Source organism: Halictus rubicundus, chromosome 6 (assembly GCF_050948215.1).
Source record: "Halictus rubicundus isolate RS-2024b chromosome 6, iyHalRubi1_principal, whole genome shotgun sequence".
Taxonomy (NCBI): domain Eukaryota; kingdom Metazoa; phylum Arthropoda; class Insecta; order Hymenoptera; family Halictidae; genus Halictus; species Halictus rubicundus.
This window is the reverse complement of record NC_135154.1, coordinates 15,637,911-15,659,813: the sequence shown is the minus strand read 5'-3', so window position 1 is coordinate 15,659,813 and position 21,903 is coordinate 15,637,911. Positions and strand designations below refer to the sequence as shown.

General features: G+C 42.2%; 1 protein-coding gene across 2 annotated transcripts in view; it reads left to right on the top strand.

Moving 5' to 3' along the window:
• The window catches only part of LOC143354759 (uncharacterized), a 108,710-nt gene that overhangs the window by 17,405 nt on the left and 69,402 nt on the right, over window positions 1-21,903 (top strand). The gene's annotated exons all lie outside the window — the stretch shown is intronic.

The following is a 21,903-nucleotide window of genomic DNA, read 5'->3' as shown; positions in this document are numbered from 1 at the left end:
CCTGCCCCCGTCCCCTTATACGGGAACTATAACTCGAACTTCTGGCCTAAGCTATCCTAAGAATTCAGTTTATAACCGCTGACTCCACTGAGTTTTATTACATCTTTCTTCCCCTTTTCTCCGGCCGCCGCTTCGCATTATCCTTCTGCGTCCTGTTTATACGACCCCCCTCCTTTCCGGAACCCCTTGGCCGCTCCCCCTAACACCCCCTTATGGCTGCCGCTATAACGGGCTAACTATTCGATTCGCCTTATTTTATTCTAATCGCCGGCAACGTTTAACACTGAACCGGCGGTCGGAGTCCTCCGTCCGTGTACATATGTATACGCATCGCTCAAGCAATTTAAATAAATCCGTTGTTTCTCCACCGTAATGTTAATTGCGCAAAGGCTACTCTTCGCCGTTTTTAACGTGCACGGTTACTTAAAATAGAGGGATGTTATTGTTTATGAAGAAAACTAGTCGTCCGCCGGCATTAATGTTCATCAATGAAGACATTTAAAGCATCGATGACCGCGGATTATTTTCTACGAAGCAACACATTGATCCTTTATTGATATCCCTCCTATACGTACATACCCAGCGGCAGTGGACGCCGAGGAGTGTAAACATTACACGGCTCGGGTATGTCTCCTAGACGATACACGACGCTGGCAAGATCCGTGTTGTTGACATATACCGAGAATTCACTGTGCAAAGTAAATACTGTGTATACAATCTTCCCATGATATTGATTTATCACGTTTTTTAAATTTTTTTCGTGCTCGCTTAACGGAGAGTCAAAGACAAATACAAATCGAGCTCGAAGAGCGATCGAGGATTAAATTCGAGTATCTCGGATGTGTTTGTTACTCTTTAGATAAATAAAGTGTATGCAATTGTGAAGATTGGAGTGTGGGTACGGTTTGAGAGCGACCATTACCCAACACGCGTTCAGTAAAAGGTTCCAAAGGGTCGCGTAAAATGCGAAGCTTTAGCCGATGCAATCGGATGGATTACGATCGCGCGGGCCCCTTTCTGCGTCTCCTCTTGGCCCGACTTTATGACCCGATTTGCATATTTGTTAGACGTACTTTCTGCGTGTTGGTATACCGGACGCCTTTCATCCTCTAATCTTTCTTCGGACCCGGAGCCATTCTTTATGATACAGCGATCGTCGCGATATTCGCAGAGACGGGCGACGTCGGTGTGTCACTGACGCGAAAGTTACGATTTCTCCCTCTGCTGACGGTGAGCCGGTACAATGATCGAAGGGGATTCGAGTACTCCGGATTTAACGCGTTCGCGCGTACCTTTTTTCCCTTTTTTCTACGGATCAGCCTCGTAAATGCACCGACTTTCGCGAACGATTCTTTACTGCCACGTGAAATTGGTAGAGGTACACATTGATTGGTAAACTAGTCAATTAGTACGTCTAATGGACGAAGAGACGATTTATAAGTATCAATACTACAGTCACGTTACGAAAAATTTATTCTCTTGAGACGTCTAGAAATTCGACTGCCTCGAAGTGCAACATGATACACAGAATTGTATGTAATCGCGAGATAATCTGCCGAGAAAACTTTCAAATTATTTTTGTATGAAACTTTTACGAACATGTTTATGACATTTTTCTGGTTAACGCGAGACCAAACATGACACAATTCGGAGCGAATTTGCTTGTTTAATTCAGGATTCAATAGAACCTCGACTATCCGAACGCACGATGCCTGAATTCATTCTACAAACCAGTCAAGATTTGAGCTAATCTGATTAGTTCGGATATTCGGGGTTCTACTATATCGTTTCATACAAAAATCATTGGAAAGCGTTGTATTTTCGTTTATTGTCTAAAATTGAGCCTGATAAGACCAATTTTGCATCCATTGAAACATCCCGCTCGCGAAATCTGCAATTTTCGTTGAGTAAATTCGGGAAAATCAATGGAAGATTCAATAAAACGTTAAATTAAAAATTGACCTGCGAACCTTTCGATCTTATCAGCTGCTGGATGTAATACTCGAAGTAGAAGTCGATCGACTTGGCGTGCAACAACCACGCTTATCAGGACCCGAGATCCTTATCGTTAGTGCAGCAAAAGGTTGATCGAGAGGAAAAATGAATTCTGAAGTGGTGATTGGCAGGTACATGTGATCGGTGGTAGCTGAGCAACACGGAAACGCCTTCGAATGTAAACAAGAATCTAAACTAGAACAGTGTTAACCACGACAGCGTTTGAGCCTTGTTGCTCGCTTACACGTAACACGTGTCGTGACACCGTAATTATCCGAACATTTTCAGGTTGGTATTGATTGCACGAGTTTCATTACTTGAAGAAAAAGTAGGCCTGAAAGTGCACTCACCGAGCGTTGACGTGTTAGCACAATTTTATTTGTCGAACGCAAATTGCACTTATCGTTGGATTTCAAGACAAACTAATCGTTGCATTCTCTTCGTCTGTAGGATACAAAGAAAAATTGACGTAGGAGTATAACCGCGTTGAATTATCGTCGAAACGACAATCGAATGGTCAATTAAATTTCATGCTGTCATAATGATTATCCTACGCGTGCCTCAGATCGTAATTTCTGTAGATCTAATTGCCATTATTATGGGGATGATGAGACTTCCGTTTGTTCATTTTTATGAAGTATTCAAGATTTTCCAAATATATGTTTGATGCCGGGACGGAAACCACCGTCGCTTTATAGGTATGCCAGTTCAAGTATGTGTTTTAGTGCTGTCGTTTAGCCTCTCGCACACAACAAGCTTCCCCTGAATTTAGCATAGACGTACTGAAGATGAAACCAGCTGGAGACAATGTCCCTAGACGCCTGTTTAAGATTTCGCGAGACGTGGCAACGTATACAGTGTTTACTCGATATATGCAGCCACGGGCATATATCGGCCAGGAGGATTCTTTGATCCACGCGACCTTACACTTCTTGGCGATCGAGGTCTCTTCTTGGCCCTTCGCGGGCTATACCCCGCGGTAGTGAGGATAATTCCGCGACATTTATCGGCCATGCCTCGACGACAAATACAGAGAATTCACTGTATTCTACTCTGTGATCGTCTCTATGTCGCACAAATCAATTAGAAACTTGAGAAAAACGTACATGCGCATACAGCATTCATGGATTGAAAAGCCAACAAAGAAATAACGGAAACGCTTGATCTAACGCTAAGAAAATTGTAGACCTTTAACCAATTATTTGTTACAGCTTTACCTAGCAAAATCGAAGAACTGTTCGAACGTTTTAGGCTTTCTCAATTGTTATTCGAAATAAATATCGATTGTTTCGGTCATAACAATGCTGTGCCGTTGAATTCAGATGTGATCGGTGACATGAAGTCTGAGACTGTAAGTCTCAGAGTAAATCTTTGCTAATTTCGGTGGTTTGTAATTGCAATTTCGAACAACAGCTGGTCGAACGGTTCGCAATTTGAACGTCAAGCTGAACTCATCGATGTATCGTTTTCGCACATGCTTTGAACATGCCGGGGTACAGCGTTTTAAAATAGAATATAGTTTGCCAACCCAGATTAGGATCATAACGGCGTGTGCGTGCGCAGAAAGTCGCGTGTCTGAACGAAGACGGTCGTACTCACAAAGTCTCTGTCCGTTGCAATCATTTGATTGGCCATAGTGGGTATCCGCGAATAATACAGGCACAATGAAGAACATTGCTAATTCCAGCGGATAAACTTTTATTTTGCATGATGGCCCACAGTCTGTTATTGAAGTATTGCTGCAACGATGAAAGTTTTTCAGAATTTTCATAAAATTTTAAATACTGCAGAAATACTAAAATAGTAAAATCTTCAATTTGTCAGATATTAGGAAATTGTGATTGCGAATTCAATTGTCGTGGAATACGGGGGGGGGGGGATTTGCGAAGACTAGTTTAAAATCCAACTTGGTAATACGAGGGCTATGACCATGCCAGCGAGAAAACGTTCGCGAAACAGACTGGTTCTTTGAGAACGAAACTTTGAAACTACATAATTGGATTTCGCGATAGTCGAGAAGTCCTTCCTTTCGATTCTCGATTCTCGATGAGGTACCGTTTCACTCGAACGCTCAATCGATTCCTCTTTGCGCTGATGGAAGTTCATCGGCTGATTATACGTTTTGCTTCACGATCTATCTTGCTGAACGATTTTGTAAATCGGGGTCTGCGTCGACCCCGATTATCCGCGGGAGTTTACGGACAACTGTTTTACGCCGGTTCGCGGATAAGACTATAATTGAATTACAAACGACTGAAAAGTGGCTGTTGATCAGCAAACGACGTGAACATGTGTTTTTAACGATGGGCTTCCTCGGTACGTTGCTACCTTCGACTCTTTCCTCGTCGGATCTACAGCATCATGCATAATAACATCTTATGTATGCATTTAGTAAGAACGTGTTTATTAGAAAATTTGCTAAATTGGAGTTGCATGGGTGCTTGGAAGTAGGTGTCCCTTAGCAGTTCATCTACTGATGGTTGATCATCTAATAGCCTTTTAGAAATTAATGATTAACAAGGAACTTTTAAGTTTCAATAAAAAGATGTAGCCGAATAAGGAGATCAAAAGTGCCCCCAAACCAAATTGAATTTGCAATAGGCCATTCGATAGCCTGTCCAAAGAAAATGCTTTGTGCCAATTTTCAACCCTATATGTCGACATGGGGGGTAGTAATGGGGTTGATAAAGAAAATCAGGGTTTTCCGTAATTGCTATTATCTTGTTTAATTGCAAAATTCTGAAAAAAATCTGAAGAAATTGGTGAAACTCTGTAGAGTCGTTCGAATCTATAAATTTTAAGCACGCAGAATATTTTACGATTTTTTGAAAAGGTTTAATTGTTTCGTTGTAATTCAATGTTTCCTAGAAGGACCATGAAAATGAATTAGCAGAGACGATTTAGATTTAGCTTGACCATGCCCCGTGCGTTCTCAGAGTTTATGACCATATTGTTCCGCGAGTCGTCAGTAGGAAGCGACATGAACGAAACGCGGGTCTGCCTGGTGTATAATACTGAACGCGGTCTAGTATGCCCACATACCATTGTCTGCTGTCGAATGAATATTTAGCGAACGCCTATAAATTTTTTTAGACTCGAGTCTGCACCGCTCGAGCTCGAAAGAGCTTTGCCGGCGAACGGGAATATTAAATTAATAATTTTATAGGTGATACTCGAATGAACCGGTATTTATCGTTGGTCCACGATTAAGAAGGGGTTGAGCGATTCAAGATTCTCGAGTTTCATGAAGATTCTCGACTGTTTGCCACCATGTGGCATCGGTCTTAAGGTGAGCATGGGGGACAGGGAGCAAGGGTGTTCGGTCACCCCGTCTCAAGCGAGGGTGGATAGTAAAGTTGGTCACAGTCTAGTGACTCAAACCGGGACTCTTTTACGAGGCAACGGGGTTAAATGACCTGTCACTTTCACCCTCACGGTATCTTCTCTGCGTGGACCAGCCTACTACCAGCGCAAGAATGTCATAAAACATAATACCCTGAGCTGACGCCAGTTTCGCGTTTACACGTCATTCATAAACCTCTATACTTTCTCATTTTTCTCCTCTCTCGGTCGTTCATCTTCTTTAATCTGTAATTTGTTTTCCCGACGCGCGAAATCGTTAGAAAATTTTCTGATCAAAGACTTTCGCGATTTAACAAGCAACCTGTCTTGTTCGGAATGGAAACGGCACAGTAATGTTGCTATAACCTATGCAATTTTCGATGATCCTTAAAATCTAAGGGACAAATATTTATCTGGTACTGACTTGACGTCCGAAATTATACAATATACAAAATTTAGATTATTGGAAACAGGTATTGCCGTAGATGCTGTTGGAGGTCGTGAATGAAGTACTGAATCATTTTCCCAGAAAACTAACCAATTGTTTTGCTAGTATGTATGCTAACATCTTACTGGCCGTGCTTGTTTATGGTAAACAAGACAATAGTTTTTAGCCAACATTTCATATGGAAATTGCAGTTGTTGTGTAAGAGAATTGGAATCATTTTTTGGGAAATTTGGTTGCGGAATTAGGGAAGGTTCAGCCCCGAATTAAGCGAATGCAGATTCGCGTACAGGAACATTTCTGATACATAGAACAGTTCATCAGGAATAGAATAGTTATAGAATAGAATAGAATAGTTATCTCGAATAGCTCCTTTGACTCGAAGTGTCTTACGAAAATAGGGGTGCACTGTTAAGTGGACGTGTTCACCGTGGGCACAGCCAATTCGTTACGCTCTGCTCTCGAAAATATGCGAACGGTTGACGTCTCCAGACGTCTTGCCAAAAGGCTGTGCGCCGAAACAAGCATGTTACAGTTTTAATGTCTATTGTTCTTACGCGGCCGAAGTCGAAATAAACGTAAGGCCGTGATGTTTTCACTCGCTAGACTGCATTTGTCACAAACATAGTCGACCAGAAACCTACAAAGACATCGGACGAATGCGGGTATTATTTTTGTCGGACGAATCATGTTATTGTATTATCCTCGACATTGTTTCTCACAATTGACTCGGACAATTTTTAACAAACAAAAACCACTTCCCACATTCGCAACAATTACCACCAAATTTCGCAGCATCGACGATACGTTGCTCGCTCACCAGTTTTGTATTATTATGCCAATTGTTTTGCTCGAGCACGACCATCTTTTCCGATCTATTTCTGTTAATCACTGAACGTTGAACTCTGTTCGCCGTAAACCCGCCGTTATGTCAGTACACGAAAATCAACACCGATGCTATTCAGTCAAAGAGGCTCCGCGGAAGATAGCAACGGCATCATGGCCCGGCAGAATGATGCACGCATAAAATCTAGTGTTAAATGGCCGCATATTCTCGTCGAGGAACACACAACATCCCATAAAAACGAGGCGGCAAAACTGCCTCTCGTATTAACCAGCCGTACGGTCAACAATCCACTCGGGATCTAGACGGATAAGAAGAACAAAGCAAACGGATCTGCGTGTTAAATAAATACTTAAACGTATTGTGCTTCAGAGAAATCCCTAATGACCGGTGTACCTTCTTGCGTGCTTTTACCACATATAGTTCGTTTCTCGGAAGGTGACACTCGAGATACACTGATGATCACGGTAGCTGTCCACCGTACTCCAATTACTCTAGATTTGTAACGTATGAGCTATCAAACGGACTGACAGTTATTGTAATTATGAAACTGAGGGACCCGGCGGTGACCAGTTGCATATTTAAAATAATACAAAAAGGGTTGGACATTTTCCTTCACTACATACTTCTCTAAAATATAGCGTTCTTTAGCGGATGGAGGACGTCTATGACACTAATGATTATTATTGTGGAATACGCTGTATCTCATTTAACTTTGCCACCTCTAACAACTTTGTTATTTGTACAGATACAGGAGAATGGTTCCAAAGTTATCGTATTTCTGGGGGGACATGAGTCTGTGCAGGTGAAGGACATCTCAAGGACATATTTTCCGAGATCTTACGAACAATAATGTTTTTTTTTCTTTAAATGAAACGACCTACCTTCTGTATAGTGAGTCGATATATAAATACCACAACATTCTCCCCGAAACATTTTTTGTGGCAGAGTTAAATGAGACACAGTGTATACTCCTCTTTTAAATCTCTTTAACACACTCGCTGTCACCATGTAACATCCACAGACCGACAATTTACTGAAAGATAGTTAAATTAATTTTGTACATTTTGTTGTGTAAAATAATCGTGTAAATTGTATCTCCTATTAATTGTAGAGGCGGTAAGTTGCGTTTAAACATTTCAACAATAAATAACTTCGGAGGAAAAGATTGGCTTTGTCTAGGTTTCGAATAATGGCGGTTCGCGGCGCTGCTCTATCAGTATTTACGGGGTGGCATAATCACGCTGTGACGAGCACTATTTCGCGGCGTTATAGGCGCAGTTGACACTTATATCGGGAGGAAGTGATTGCACGGAAAACCGCGGCGTACGCGGTCAAGCCAGAGGCCGCTTCATTTTCATTCCCATGAAGCGAAGCGTTGCCCTGCCAGGCCAGCATCGCATGTCCAAAGAGTCCTAAAATCTTTACGGCTTTCTACTTCTACTGTGCACTGGGAGGGCAACGATCTTCACGGTATCTCGAGCAGTCTCCTCGCCGAGGGTGTTTATGGGCTCTGGGTAGGATTGCATTGTGCGCCCGGTTTCGCGCGTACACGTACAAGGTGTCGCGAAAGTCCTTCGGGCTGGGGGTGTTTTCACAAATTTTCTTCCCGTTAGCCTAATTTCAGTTTGCGAAGCTAAAATGTTCTAAAAGAACGCGGACCAAATAACTCGGATGCGAGTTATTCTGTCCCAGTGAGTGCACACCTCGCGAACGAGCAATAACATTTACGAAAAAATAACGTTTACCCTCTTCGCGTTGCAATTCTTTTCGGAGCTTTTTTCCGTCGAAAATATTCCACAAGAACATATACGTTGAAAAAGCAGTCCTTTTCACGTAGGAAACGATTGAAGCTACGAAGGGTGATCCTTCAAAGGGTGCAGGCTGTCCTGTCCCAGTGAATATTTTTTTTTTCAGGTTGCTACCCTTTCGACGACCCCGGGACGTTGGCCTAAAGGGAGAGCTGGTGTCAATTCGTCGCAGCTCAGTTTTGCAAATGACTGTCCGACGTGTTGTAAGGGGACACCGTTAGGATAGCCATTACTTTCCGGTCACCCTGTAGGTGCGCGAGCGTATTCTCTTTCGCGATTGCGGGCGCGTTGGCGCGAATTGCGTCGCGACGCATCTCGCCGCGTCACGTCAGGCCACGTCGCGTCGCGTGACGTCATCGTTTTCGTTTCAAGAGACCGTTAATCCGGTCGCGCAGGTGTATGGTTACTCATTGTTAAGCATTCTATCGCGCGTGAATTATTTGATGGAAACCGATCGATGCCTGCTTATGCTCTCGATACGTTGCACACACCTTCCTTCCTCGCTGCTATGGCTGCTATAGTTAATGACTCCGTGCTGCCTACGGGTAGAGTGTTATTACGAAACTATCAGACAAATGAAAATCATCCGGTGCGATTATACGTGTGTAACGGATTATTTGTTCGCCAGATTTCGATGCTCCCCGTTAACCTTTCACGTTCCCAACGTTTCTGCGCTTCGAACGAAAATTTTCTTTATCGTATTTGTGCAGACTTGTTTGTTCGATTTTGTGTTCTGCTTAGTTGTTCCTCGTCGTTTTATTCGTATTATCGTTGAAACAATAGTCTGCAAATTGTTAGAGATTCGTCAAAATGGTAGATACGGGTCTGTTATAGTATTATTGTTCACAAGGTTCGACGATTTTCCGTCGACTGTTCGTTGACGTTGCGTCTCTTCGCTTCTGAGGATATAAATTTCATAAAAAGAAGAATAAGAACAAGAATTTTACATGAAAATCTATCTACACTGATGCTTTTGTATCATACGGGCAACGTTTTCGTCACACGATTGACAAATAATATTCTAGCACGATTCGAATAATTCGATCGAAAACCGCAAGTAGCAGTTCGAAAATCGAATCTCGCATACGCGAGACCCAGAGAGTCTCTCTCGACGGGTGTCAAATGTCTTCAACGTTTGCTCAGCCGATCATCTAATTATATTGAGACGGTGAATATAACGTGTCCGGCTAATGAAAGAACGTCTCTCGGCCGTCAGGAATCCTGTTACCCGGACGTTAACACGCGTGTGCGTTATTACATGTCAATATATCCGCGTGGAAATTTTTCGCGCGAACAAGAAACGCCAAGGGGGTTCGTGTGTACGTGGCTGGCGCAGCACACGAGGAGAAAGAGAGGATTTGACGCGAACGCCTTGACAGGATAGAGTTTTACTGCTTCTGAAATGTCGTGTCTCGTAAAAGCTGTCGCGCTGTTCACGGCCGTTCCCTTCGTTCGGGTTCTTCGCGCCTGGAAACTTATTGTGATTTCGCGTTGACTATTTTTACGGTCGGGCGGAAGCCGCCGCGAAGGGTTTCGGTTACGCCGTTTTTATTGAAACGAACAGTGAAACATCGAGGATCGCCCGGATCGCAGGTTATGCTCCCGCGACTTCGGGCCACCTCCGCGCCGCGCATGCAAAACATCATTGTATCCGGTCGAGATGAGATTCCTATGCAAAAGGCTTCCGTTAGACAACGAACTTGCTGTCGCGCACCCTGTGTCCGCGAATCGTTCGAGTCGCGTTCTACGCTCCCTGCGAAAAGGACACCGCGTGCACGCTATCTTTCGTTTCTCGATGACAAATTGACTAGTTCAACCCTCGTTCTCGAAACTTCACCCCTGCGATTTATTTTACGGTTTCAGTGAACTTCGAAGAACTTCTTTGTAGCGCAGAATTTCTTAGAAGACGAAACAAATTTATACGTATGCTTATATCGCGTTCTTTGCGATATGTTCTCTTAAAATGATTCAGAGAAGAAATCCATTCATCTGCACCTTCTATCTGTAGCATTTAACATAGGTCATTTTTATTCTGCACGAAGGTCCAGTTTGTAAATCGACAGAGAAGAACAACGTCGACCAATCAATTTGATCAATACGAAGAATGATAATTAAAGTTTGGACAAAGTAAAAGGGTATATCCGAAGATTGTTACTACTAAATTTTACGCAGACAGGACACGGAACAGTACTTTCGACCGCGCCTTCGATGGCGAGCATGCTAAAAGCACCCAGACGGTTTCGGTCAGTCGCGAATTCCATAGTTCTCGCTGCACCGCGTAAGAGCAGCGTTGCAAATGATACCTGCCTCTTGTCATTGGAACAGACCCCTGGCCAACATCACGGTTAGGGGTTTCGATTACGCAGTGGCACAACGGTATCATTGCTACAAAGCTCGTCACGGACTCGTCCCTCGTGAAAGCGCTCTGTCGCGATACACCGTGGACAGCGGTCGAAAAGTTAGGGTTGGGCGGGTGCACAGGATCCCCTATGTAACGTGAGATTCTCGCTGGGGTCGTCAGGTGGGAAATTCCTGAATTTGTGTTTCCAAGCAAAATTGACTCCCTCTCGATGTTTCCGATGACGTTCGGCGACCGTCCGATATCTCCCTGTCGTTTCGAACGTGTTTTTCGACATACTCCTATTTGAACGTTGAATCACTAGAAACAGTAAAATATCATTCGTTATTCGTAACTAGACTTGCTTAATGTTCAAGCAAAATAAAAATTATTTGCGTCTCTTCCTTTCCCTGATAATTCACGTAACTGATACATACTACTTGATAACATTGATAAAATTGTATTTGTCCAGATTTCGTACGATTTTTATCACAATATACGCTTATTAAAAAAGGCTCGTGGAAACATTTTTATAATTTCAATAATCGTAGAAGATCAAATCGGAAACAAGTTATTTTGAACCGTCTGGCAATTCCAGAGTGTTGATTGTTTAAAATCAATGAATAATTGCATGTGATCCTTCCACTCGTTTTCTACTTTTTCAGATGTAGTATACTTGTGCAGCAGAACTTTTATCGAATTCTATTACTGAGACAACAATATTTGTTTCAATAAAAGCATTGTCCGTGTTCCTTTGGACTAGAAGATTTTAACAAGATAATGTATTGCAAAGACATCGTTTGATGTTGATCGTCGAGTACATGTCTTGTCAGTCAGGTTTTCTTTTATCTTCGGATTCCAGGTTCCCGGATATCAGTTGACGTTATAAATTTCGGTGGACATTTTATTCTTCGCGGTTTACGAACGCCAACTTGAAACAAATTTCGGTGGTCCGTAGCTTTGACCGCGTTTCTCAGTACACGGAATCGTGTCAGAGGTTTTCGTCACCGGAGTCGTTCTTTCTTTATATTTCACCGTGTATGTATTGCCTGTTTCTCTGATGTGCTCGATATACCTGGTGCATATACGTACGCAGTTTCAGCGCCAGGTGTACGACAATAAAATCGGCCGAACGATGGAAATGGAAGGAATCACGGATGTCGGTGCGACATTCCACGATCGCGATGCGAACTCGTAAGATATGTGACCATGCGAAATCTGATAAGATTTGTTATGCCTGATCTTCGGTCTCGTCCTTTCTGCACGATGAGTTCGGATCGTCGAACGACGCGACGCACGGTGGTCGATTTTTCGAAAAAGTGGGAGGAAAATCAGTATTACTTGACAAATTTTATTTATTCATAATTCTTTTTGTTTTATTCATTATTTTTTGTATCATACTTGCAATGACTTAACACCGCCATCGATCATGACGAGGTTTTCCAATGAAAATCATGTTTTTGAGCTCCTCAGAATGCAAGTTCGGCGATTGTGAGAACGGCCCACGACACGAATCCAACACAAAGATACGCACAATGCATTATCAACCCCAGCCGTTTCATATTTCACGGTTCGTTCGAAATCAGTACGAGGGATTCGAAGCGTTAATCAATTTCCTGGTACACCAGCTCTTATCAATGTTTGTGTTATCAGATACCCCGATGGCTCATCTTTCACCAACCCCGATGGCCATAGACACACGCAAGCTGCTTCGCATATACATATCTTTCGACGCGTCTTACAATTAGTGAAGCGTTCTCGCGTCACCTACAACACTTCCGTCTAACGAAACAAATTCCAAGAATGCAACGAGCGATAAAGCAATCAAACCGATTAATTCATTGTATACAATATCGCGTGTAAAACTAATAGATCGAAACACACGATTGCGCGCTTGACATTCGCTTGATCATTCATTAAGGGAAATCTTGTTCCATTAAAATGTACATTCTTTTCAAGTGCTTGAAAAATGTACTCACTGCAGCCTTCAGTCTGTTCATTTTTTCAAAACGTTTTAAAGACGTGCTTGGGCGATTAAAAAAATCATTGGGGAGTTTAGAAATGGAAGAATATTATAAAATATGAAAATGAGATATGAAAATGAAATATGTAAATATGAAATATGAAATATGAAAATATGAAATACGAAAATATAAAATATAAAAGTATGAAATATGAAAATATGAAATATGAAAATATGAAATATGAAATATGAAAATATGAAATATGAAAATATGAAATATGAAATATGAAAATATGAAATACGAAAATATGAAAATATGATAATTATTATCGCAATATTATCCAAAATATGCCAGGTATTTCAAGGTGTTCTAACAGTCAAAATCCCAAATAAGCCGAAAGGGAAAAATAATTTTGTCCAGCTAGCGCCAAGAGTAGTCGAATCACTGTGAATCGGTGCAAGACAGGTCGAAAGTGCAGTACATAAGTATCCGCAGTCTCGTGCCCGATGGCCCGTCGGATAGTGAAAATCAATTATGCAGTGCAATTATCAGATGAACTACTTCGGTTCGTACCAATGATAATCGCCCTGGGTCTGTGCGCGCGCGCACCGCCTCTACGAGGCATAATCATCGTGTCCAGGTGAGGTACGGCAAATTGAGATAGATCACCAACGCTGAAAATGAGTCACGCTTACGTAATGATACAGTATGCACATTTATGAGGACGAATATGTAGCCACGTAAAGTTGCAATTCGTGACTAAGTTTCTTTGCAAGATTGCATGATACCGAGGTCGCCGGTATCGTCATGATCATCGATGCGGCTACACGTGACGCTGCACTGTGTACACACGTGCCGAGCTGACACGTGGGCGGATATCGGAACGTCACGCCGGAAAGATGAACAAAAAATATCCTGATGGACATCGCAAATTTTAATTACGGTAAATTATTTGATTGAAGCTGTTTGATACTGTCGGACGACGAGCTGTGTTCGTGCGGTTCTCAAACAAATAACGCGAGGCGTGTTGAAGTAAAAAGTCTGCGAACGATTTCGTTTCTAAATAATTCATTTAGTTAATTATGTCGTCGCTATTGTTTTCAATCATTTTTCCGATCGTTCTGCCGCTAACTGATAGTCCTTCATTATGTAACGCGCTTGTTTAATAAATGAATTATACAACGCTTGTTTTTAGTATTCTCGTAAAACGTGATACTCTGAAAACAAGCCAATCATTGTTCTAATTAAGAATAAATTATCTGCTTTACTATGGACATAGAATACCCGATTGTCAATTGTTTTGAAATAATGACTCTTGTACTCGCGATAGAGTTTAAATAATATAACATTCTGCGTTGTTGCCTAAATAGTTATTCAAGCTCAGGCACCGTGAAGAACGCGAAGGATATTTAACGTAAGAAAATTCACAGCCTAGTTCTGCCACGTAGATTTCTTAGAAGCACCATAGAACGTGTCAGAGAGTGTATAAACGAAGTTTAATGTTACGTATACATTTGTCCGCAAATCGAGTGTAAAAAGTATCGCGAAATAATAACGGACACGGAAGACATTATGGTAGGAAGAGGAGAAAAAGTTGAAAAGGAAAGATTGATCGCGTTTTTACAGATTTCTTTGTGAAAGAAATAACCTGCCGAGAAACTAAGATCTTTCAGAGTACAACGGCTCGGCCAGGCAAATACCAGAAGAAAGTTTGTATTAATCAACGAAATGGCCAGTAAATGCGCGATATTAGCCATCTTCTGGCAATCAAAGGAGAATACTTCTTTCATTGGTGTTATCATGTCGCCGGTAGGAATGTTACCCGGCTATTTCATCGGTTATGGCATCGAATAATCGCGCGACGCGTTTTCCTCGGCCATAGAACAATGTTTAATCGCGTGTTTCATAATCGTTTTGCGCAGTTTTTATTATTCGTCGTTAAAATCAGCTACTTAACATGGCAGGAGTACGCTAAATTTTTAATTGAAATCCTCGGATGCAAATAGATTGCGTGGGACTGTGTGCGAGTGCTCGAAACGATGCAAATATTTCGAAGACAATTTTTCCACGCGAGTTTTTACGATGGTCGTTCAAATAATTCGAACGTTTCCGGAACAACGACGGTGGTATCAGTCCCTGTGTGTACTAAATTGTTGTTATAGTATTTTCATAAGATAAATGAATATTATCGCGTTCGAGCCGACGATTGACACGGAACGGTTTTATAAACTCGGGTCTGGAGCCATCGAGGATGTTTATCGTCCGTTCGAAACTCTTGATATCGATTTCAACAGGAAATTCTTGTTCTCACTTCACGTTCCTGTTCCGCAGATATTTATTTATCGTTCGCTTCAGAAATTTGTTTACGAACGACACGGTCGATACAGTGACTGGGGTCCTTTCATAGAAGACAAAGCCAACGTTTATGTTCCCACAGGCACTGTGTTTCGCTGAGAGATCTTTCACCAGATTTTGGGGGTTTATCCTATTAGTACAAGGGGTGCGCACAAGTAATATCATTGTATGATACTTTCTCGAAATGTTATTTTATTTACGATTTAGCACAGATTCAGTTCGCGATGAGCATACTAAATGTGAAAAAATTTGTTTTTGCAATGTTCATTCAATCTGGAAAAAACGACATTATTTATGGGCACCTCCTAATGAATTAAAAAAGGTAAAATAAACATTGAATAAAAATGGTCTGAATTCATTTTGAGAAGCAGGAAAAACATTGCGACACGTGGAAAATAATATAGCAGAAAGCTTTAATTTTTCATGTATGTGTTTCTCAATGTGTGTGTCGCGTGAACGTGCATTGCGTTGCATTTGACCCGCAGCATTTTCAAGTTTCAATGCGCGAAATGCAAGCATTGGGGGTTTTGACTGTTTCCTGAACGGCCACAATTTCGCGGAACACAAAGTGCAAGAAACGACGGGAAACGAGACAAAAGGGAACTTTCTCTCGCAACGTCAACATCTCGAGGACCATCTAAAGCGAGGATGGCCGAGCTACGGGAAACCGTGACACTGTGCAGACACAGAGTCCTTCGTTTACGGCGCCGATACTCGCTGACGGCTTGCAGATGGTGCTGTTGCAGTAAAGAATGCACATGCGAGACAATGGCACCTTTTCTTGAACGACTTTCCCGGAGAAGAGCCATCCTTGTGGAAGTAGGGATCAATATGCGAATGATCGATTCTGTTAAAACAGGAGCCGCAGGGCATTCGGGGTAGAATGAAACAGATAATTAGGCCTCATTGTTAATTTCGACAGTAACCGCAAACAATCTGAAATATTTTTTGCGATATCTGTGAAGAAGTTCTCGAAGAACTCCCTTACGAAATGCACAGTGTAATTTCTTACTGGAGACAAATTAAAACACGTTTGTCGGTTGGAACTTTTTCTTTTCTTTTGATAAGCAGGCGTGTGTTTAGTTATTTGTTTGTCACTCGAATTTGTGGGGCGAAATTATTCCTCAGACTTCACAACAATAAGTATAATATGCAGATTAACTGCACCTAATATCTATTATTATTATTATTATTATTATTATTACTGTTTAAAGGTAGTCTATTTAGAAATAGAGACGCGCCTTTTTTTGTTTTAAAGAAACTGACGCCGAAAGGTGCTAAAATGAATAGTTAACTATGCAAACGTTTCGTGCACTCGAGCGTATCGGGGTCACGGTAAAAAATGTAAAAATATTTGCTGTTTAAAAAAGTGTTGTGAAAAAGTAACTCAAGTACAAAGTTAAAGAAGCCCAGTTTATAGAAGCCCAGTTTATAGAAGCCCAGTTTATATTCGACTGACCCTCGTATTTGCATAGTTTTCATAGTCATAAAGACAAAAATGTATTTCATACTGACCCGACCGCTTGCGATATTCGCGACGAAAACGATTGCTGCGTATGAATTATGAATGTATAACCTGTATTATCATTACTCATGCCATAATCGTTTTTAATAGCGTTTTTTACGATCTTTACAAGGACACCTTCGCGAACAACGTCGGCACAAATATGGAATTTATGTGTCCATTGTACAGAAAACTATTCCAATGTGTAACTATCATGTTATTAAAGAGGTGTTGCATAAATGTGAACATTTTTTCGCTCAACGAAGCTTTTCTGAACGATTCAAAATATTCGCGACAAGCGAATAGAATTTTATTTCGTCCTAAAAGAGAAGCGTAGACAACATATTAATATTTAGTAGAGCTTGTCCGAAGTGTTCGTCACGAATCCGAAGGGCAGAAAGGGTTGAAGTAGCACTAAATTTTCGTATGAAAATTGTTGGGATTTAACCTGTTATATCTTCGTCGTAAGGAATCGTACGACATCCATTCTAGGCTCGTTTGAAAGCGTGGAGAGTCTTTGCTTTTACCTTTTGATCTTTTGTTAGATCATTCAAAGACATTTGAAATTGGGAAGTGTTCGATCCCGAACTCCATTGGGACCGAAGTCGGAGGGTTCACGGACGTTTCGCACCGACGGAGTACACGGGTTGCTAATGAAAGACGTAGGGAAACATTTATGCATTCGAAATTAAGTCATGAACGGTACACGCCCTGTTGCAAGGCGGTCATTTCGCCGGCCTCGGCTTACACGATAACCAGCCATTTCGTATACGATCATATCGATGTTCACAATAAAATTACAATAATTGCCGGCGCAGAATGGTCCAGAGAACCAATGCGAGACGAAGGCCAGAACGGCCTGGCAACGGATCGGTCGCCGGTTTGCATACGAAGATGCGATCATATCTGTTCGGCTTCCAAGCCACCAGCCATCTTCTTCCACACCTCTCCTCTCCCCCCTCTCTCCCACCCCCCTCTCCTCCGTCCCGAAATTTCTCCGAGCTTCAATTACATTCTTCAAATTGTGTCGCAAAAAGTTGTAATTTTCTGCCACCCCTTCGAAATTTACGAGGGGCCACTGGGTTGGTGTAGGTATGTTTCAAGTGCGTGACGACGTATCCCCGAACCGGCGTGCGTTTCCACGTTCTTCCTCAATTTACTGTTTATCGCCGATATACCAGATATTTTCTCCGTATTTGCATAATTATAGGTTGGGTCGCGGATCGCATAATGTTCGCGAAAATTTGTTTCAAAACTGTGGCCACGTTCGTAAACAAGGATTCGTACGTTACGCTCGAACGTGTTCGAGCCAGTAAACCGGGCAAATGAAATTTTGCAGGGAGTATACGACTAGCATGGTCGTTTGTCGAATAATTAAGGACCAAGTGCTGTGCAAGGATTGCGCCACTACCCGTGAACTTTCGATCATTTTCTGAGCTCTAACCGTGGGTAAGAAACGAGTAGCTTGTCGAGCCAATCACTTTAAATTTGATCAGTTGTCCTTTTAGAGGTATGCAGATTGAAATGGACCACGAGCAATTGCTTGGTATAGCAATATGATCATACTTGTAATTAGATCGGCACGGGAGCAGAACAGAAATTTCTTTGCTCGTTCAATAATTTTAACAATCTGATAATAATGCATTGATATTCTCAATTTTTATGCATACAATCTGCAATCCTTTTATAATATTAAAAATGGATCACTGGCTCGAAGGAATATCCGGAGATCGTAAATATTCATTACGGACTAGAAAATTTTGAGTTGTTGGCACGTTGTAAAATTCAGTTAAAAGTGTTTGAATTTTCTGTTGGTTTATTCACTGCTAAAATAATGATCGCGAGGATTATAGTGTAGCATAGACTTACTTTACGTTATTGACTTTCGACATTTAATAAATGTTTCCGTGTAATTTCTATTTGCTCCCGCATGCAGAAGCGAGGGTTGAGTGAAATAATGCGACAAATTTCTGTTTACACATTGAGCTAAATATTTCAGCACAATATATTCAAAAGTTTACTACCAAGCTATTCCAGGTGATAGAGGGCCAACAGAACGTTTGGCAAGACGCGAAAGCCATAACTCAAGAACGGAATCTTGTCAAGTAGCATTTATCTTCGCGCATCTGTTACATTATTTTATTAACTCTAGAACTGGCGGATCAGTTAAAACGATTGGCTGCTGGTTTCTGGTAAAATATCGAGAAACATAACAAAGAGTTATAGATCTTTCGACTACAAAATTTTATTAAACTTACAAAACCTCGAATATACCTGAAAGATTCTATTATGATTCCTACATATAAAGATAAAATTACTCTTCCATGTGTTTCGCAGCTCGCAACCGAATTTGGTATGTGCAACGTGTCGTCAGAAAAATTATGTTCTAAATGTGGACAAATCGTTGCATCGCTTATGCGCAGGTGACGCTGCAATTAACGTGTCGTATAACAACGTGCATAAAATTGATCTTACTCTTTTTTAATGCGTGATGAAAGACCGTAGTCGTCGCGGCTAAACGACGCTATCAACGCGTTAATGTGGCAGATGTTTCCAAATTATCAGCATACAGGGTGAACCAAATTTTTGCGCGTTACGGAGGCATCGAGATCAGGGAATTCACAAAACTAAAACGAGTAAAGAAAATGTGTTTTATCATTTAAAAAGTCCTATTACATATTGCCATTTCGTCACAATTCTCAATTTGCCATGAGCATATCGCGGCACTGTATACGGAATAAAAATGATTCGTATCAATTGCAACAAACAGGAGCGAAATGAAAGTTTCGTTCTTCCTTTTATAATTTTAATAGGCTGAATCTGATACACTAACGTTCTTGAATTCTTTTAATCTGTTTACTGCTTCAAATTGCATCCGCTCGTTCTTGTCAAAAATGTATAAAATCCGCGGTCTAGCCATGAGATACCAACATTGAAAGTACATTAATTGCAACAAGTGAAAAGCTAAAAGAAACAGACCAGAGAATTGAAAAGAAACAGATAAGAAGATGATTCGTCCAGTGAAACAAATTTCCTAATTCCGCGTTATTGATATAGCTGAAAGCGAGTAAGCCTAACGATCACAGATATTATTTTCGCATGGATCACTCCGCTTTTCATTATCTAATGGATAAAGTTCGCCGAAGCATTGGAAAACAAAATACAGCGACGAAAGATGCAGTTTGCGCGGAAGAAAGGCGCTGTGAGGTCTTTAGCTGCAAGAAAGAGTTACCAACATTTCATATTTATTACCGCAATTTCTCCTGAATCGGTGAGCAAAATTCCACGGCGATTAACTATTAACGGCAGCGGCGACGATTTCTCGCAAACTGCTCCTCTACGTCGGATCTAATACGGAATTGCGATTTCTGCAACGATGCAAGATGCGTTTGATCACAAATTACGCACGTTGCAACATGAAACCTAGATGCCAACTCGTTTCAACATGTATAAAAGGCTTTGCTGATTCTTCTCGGTTGAACGCAAGACATCAACATTGGCACACGGTTCCCCAAAATGGCTACTACTTCGAGCTCAACGTTGATCTCCTTCTTCGATACAAATGGGGTAATTGTCCCAGTAACAAACAACGTTGTTATTATTAATATGCCATTTTCTGTATGTTTTGTATGGGGATACGAAGCTACACATTGGAAGTGAGGAATAAGCTGACTATTCTGCTCGTTGAAAGACAAAAGAATTTTTCAGTAATTGTTTATACATATTTTGACGCAACATGTTTTCAGGAAGGTTGACTGTTGGGTAGGACCGGACTTTTTCATTCTACTTTTTAAAAAATCCGAATTTTCTAGAAAATCCGAAAACAACCCTGCAACCAAGGCTCGATCCCTACAAATAAATTACCCTCCACACCGGAGCCGATGCAGTCCTCAAATTCGCGCATCACGCTGCAAGAAGCATCGCTCGACTTAGGACCCGATGCATGGCATCGCAACATGTTTCAGCGTCTATAGGTTGCTTTACAGAGACCGCGCGTCGTTGACGTCACGGACAAAATGGCGGCGAACAGTGAAAGGTTCGCCGAAGAACGCGTGGAAGAAAGAATACCGGGTATACATATACAACAACAGAGACACAGTTGCTTCGATGAAGACAGAGCGAGAAAGAGAGTACGAACAGACAGGGAAAGAGAGAGAGAGAGAGAGAGAGATCGACAGGGTCGAGGGAGACGATTCCTAAAGAGAGGAGACAAAGAAATGAAGAGAGAGAGAGAGAGAGAGAGAGAGAGAGAGAGAGAGAGAGAGAGAGAGAGAGAAAGAGAGAACAGAACGGCGAACGGAACCGTCAACGACCGGAGAGGACAGGATGGCATCGAAAGGAGCGACCTAGGTCCCTTCGTCTTTCCTTCTCCAAGCCCCTGAAGGAGACCTCCCTCGGCCAGAAGGCTAGCCCCTCCACTTTGTCGCGTTCTCTCTCCGTTGAGTTTCGTTCTCTCCCACTCTCCGTTGTTCTCTCTCCTTTCCTGCGATGTGAGCCGAGCACGAGCGTTTTGCTCATTCTCATGGACAGCGGTTGCTAGAGAGAGAACAAGGCACACGCGCATGTACCGAGCGAAGCACGTGGTTGGCCGGGTTCACCTGCACATGGAAAAGGAGGGAACCAACGCCGGGCGTCACGACGGCACCTGCTCTCTGCGTCGTGTTGTCTATTCGATAGGATGGTAGAGGGGTGGCTACGGGAGAGGGAGACTTTCTCTCTCCCTCTCCCTCTTTACCCCTTCTTCTGTCTTTTTCTCTCTCTCTCTCTCTCTCTCTCGCTCTCGCTCTCTCTCTCTCCCCCTCCTACCGTCCCTCTTTGTCGAAGCAACACTGGGAATGTGCGAACTGTGCAAGGGAGAAGGAAGGGGAAAGTTATTTCCGCCTTTTAAAAACCATCCAGAAGTTCTCTTATAGGCGGAGCTGCACCGAGCGGACGCGCTACTATTGGTTGCATTAATGTTCAATATATCATGTCGTCTACCCGCCGGGATAATATTGTCCCTGCGCACGCGGCGGATTGTGAACACTATCGCGGGTGTTCACGAGGCTCCTCGCCCTCTGAACCAACCAACCACCGTCAACCCTTTCCGGCGCAGAGGTGTCAGCCAATAATAACTATTAACCATCGATTATTTTGCGATCAATCCGGATTCCGTCGACCACGAACGGCCCTTTACACCTGCCCCACAGGAAGTGTCTCTCCCGGAACGGATTCCTCGGTTCGCAGACGCAAGCGGTTCGCGATACCCTCGCGAGCTCCGCTCGATTAACACGTTCGCTAAATACCAGCGTCACTATGACGACTG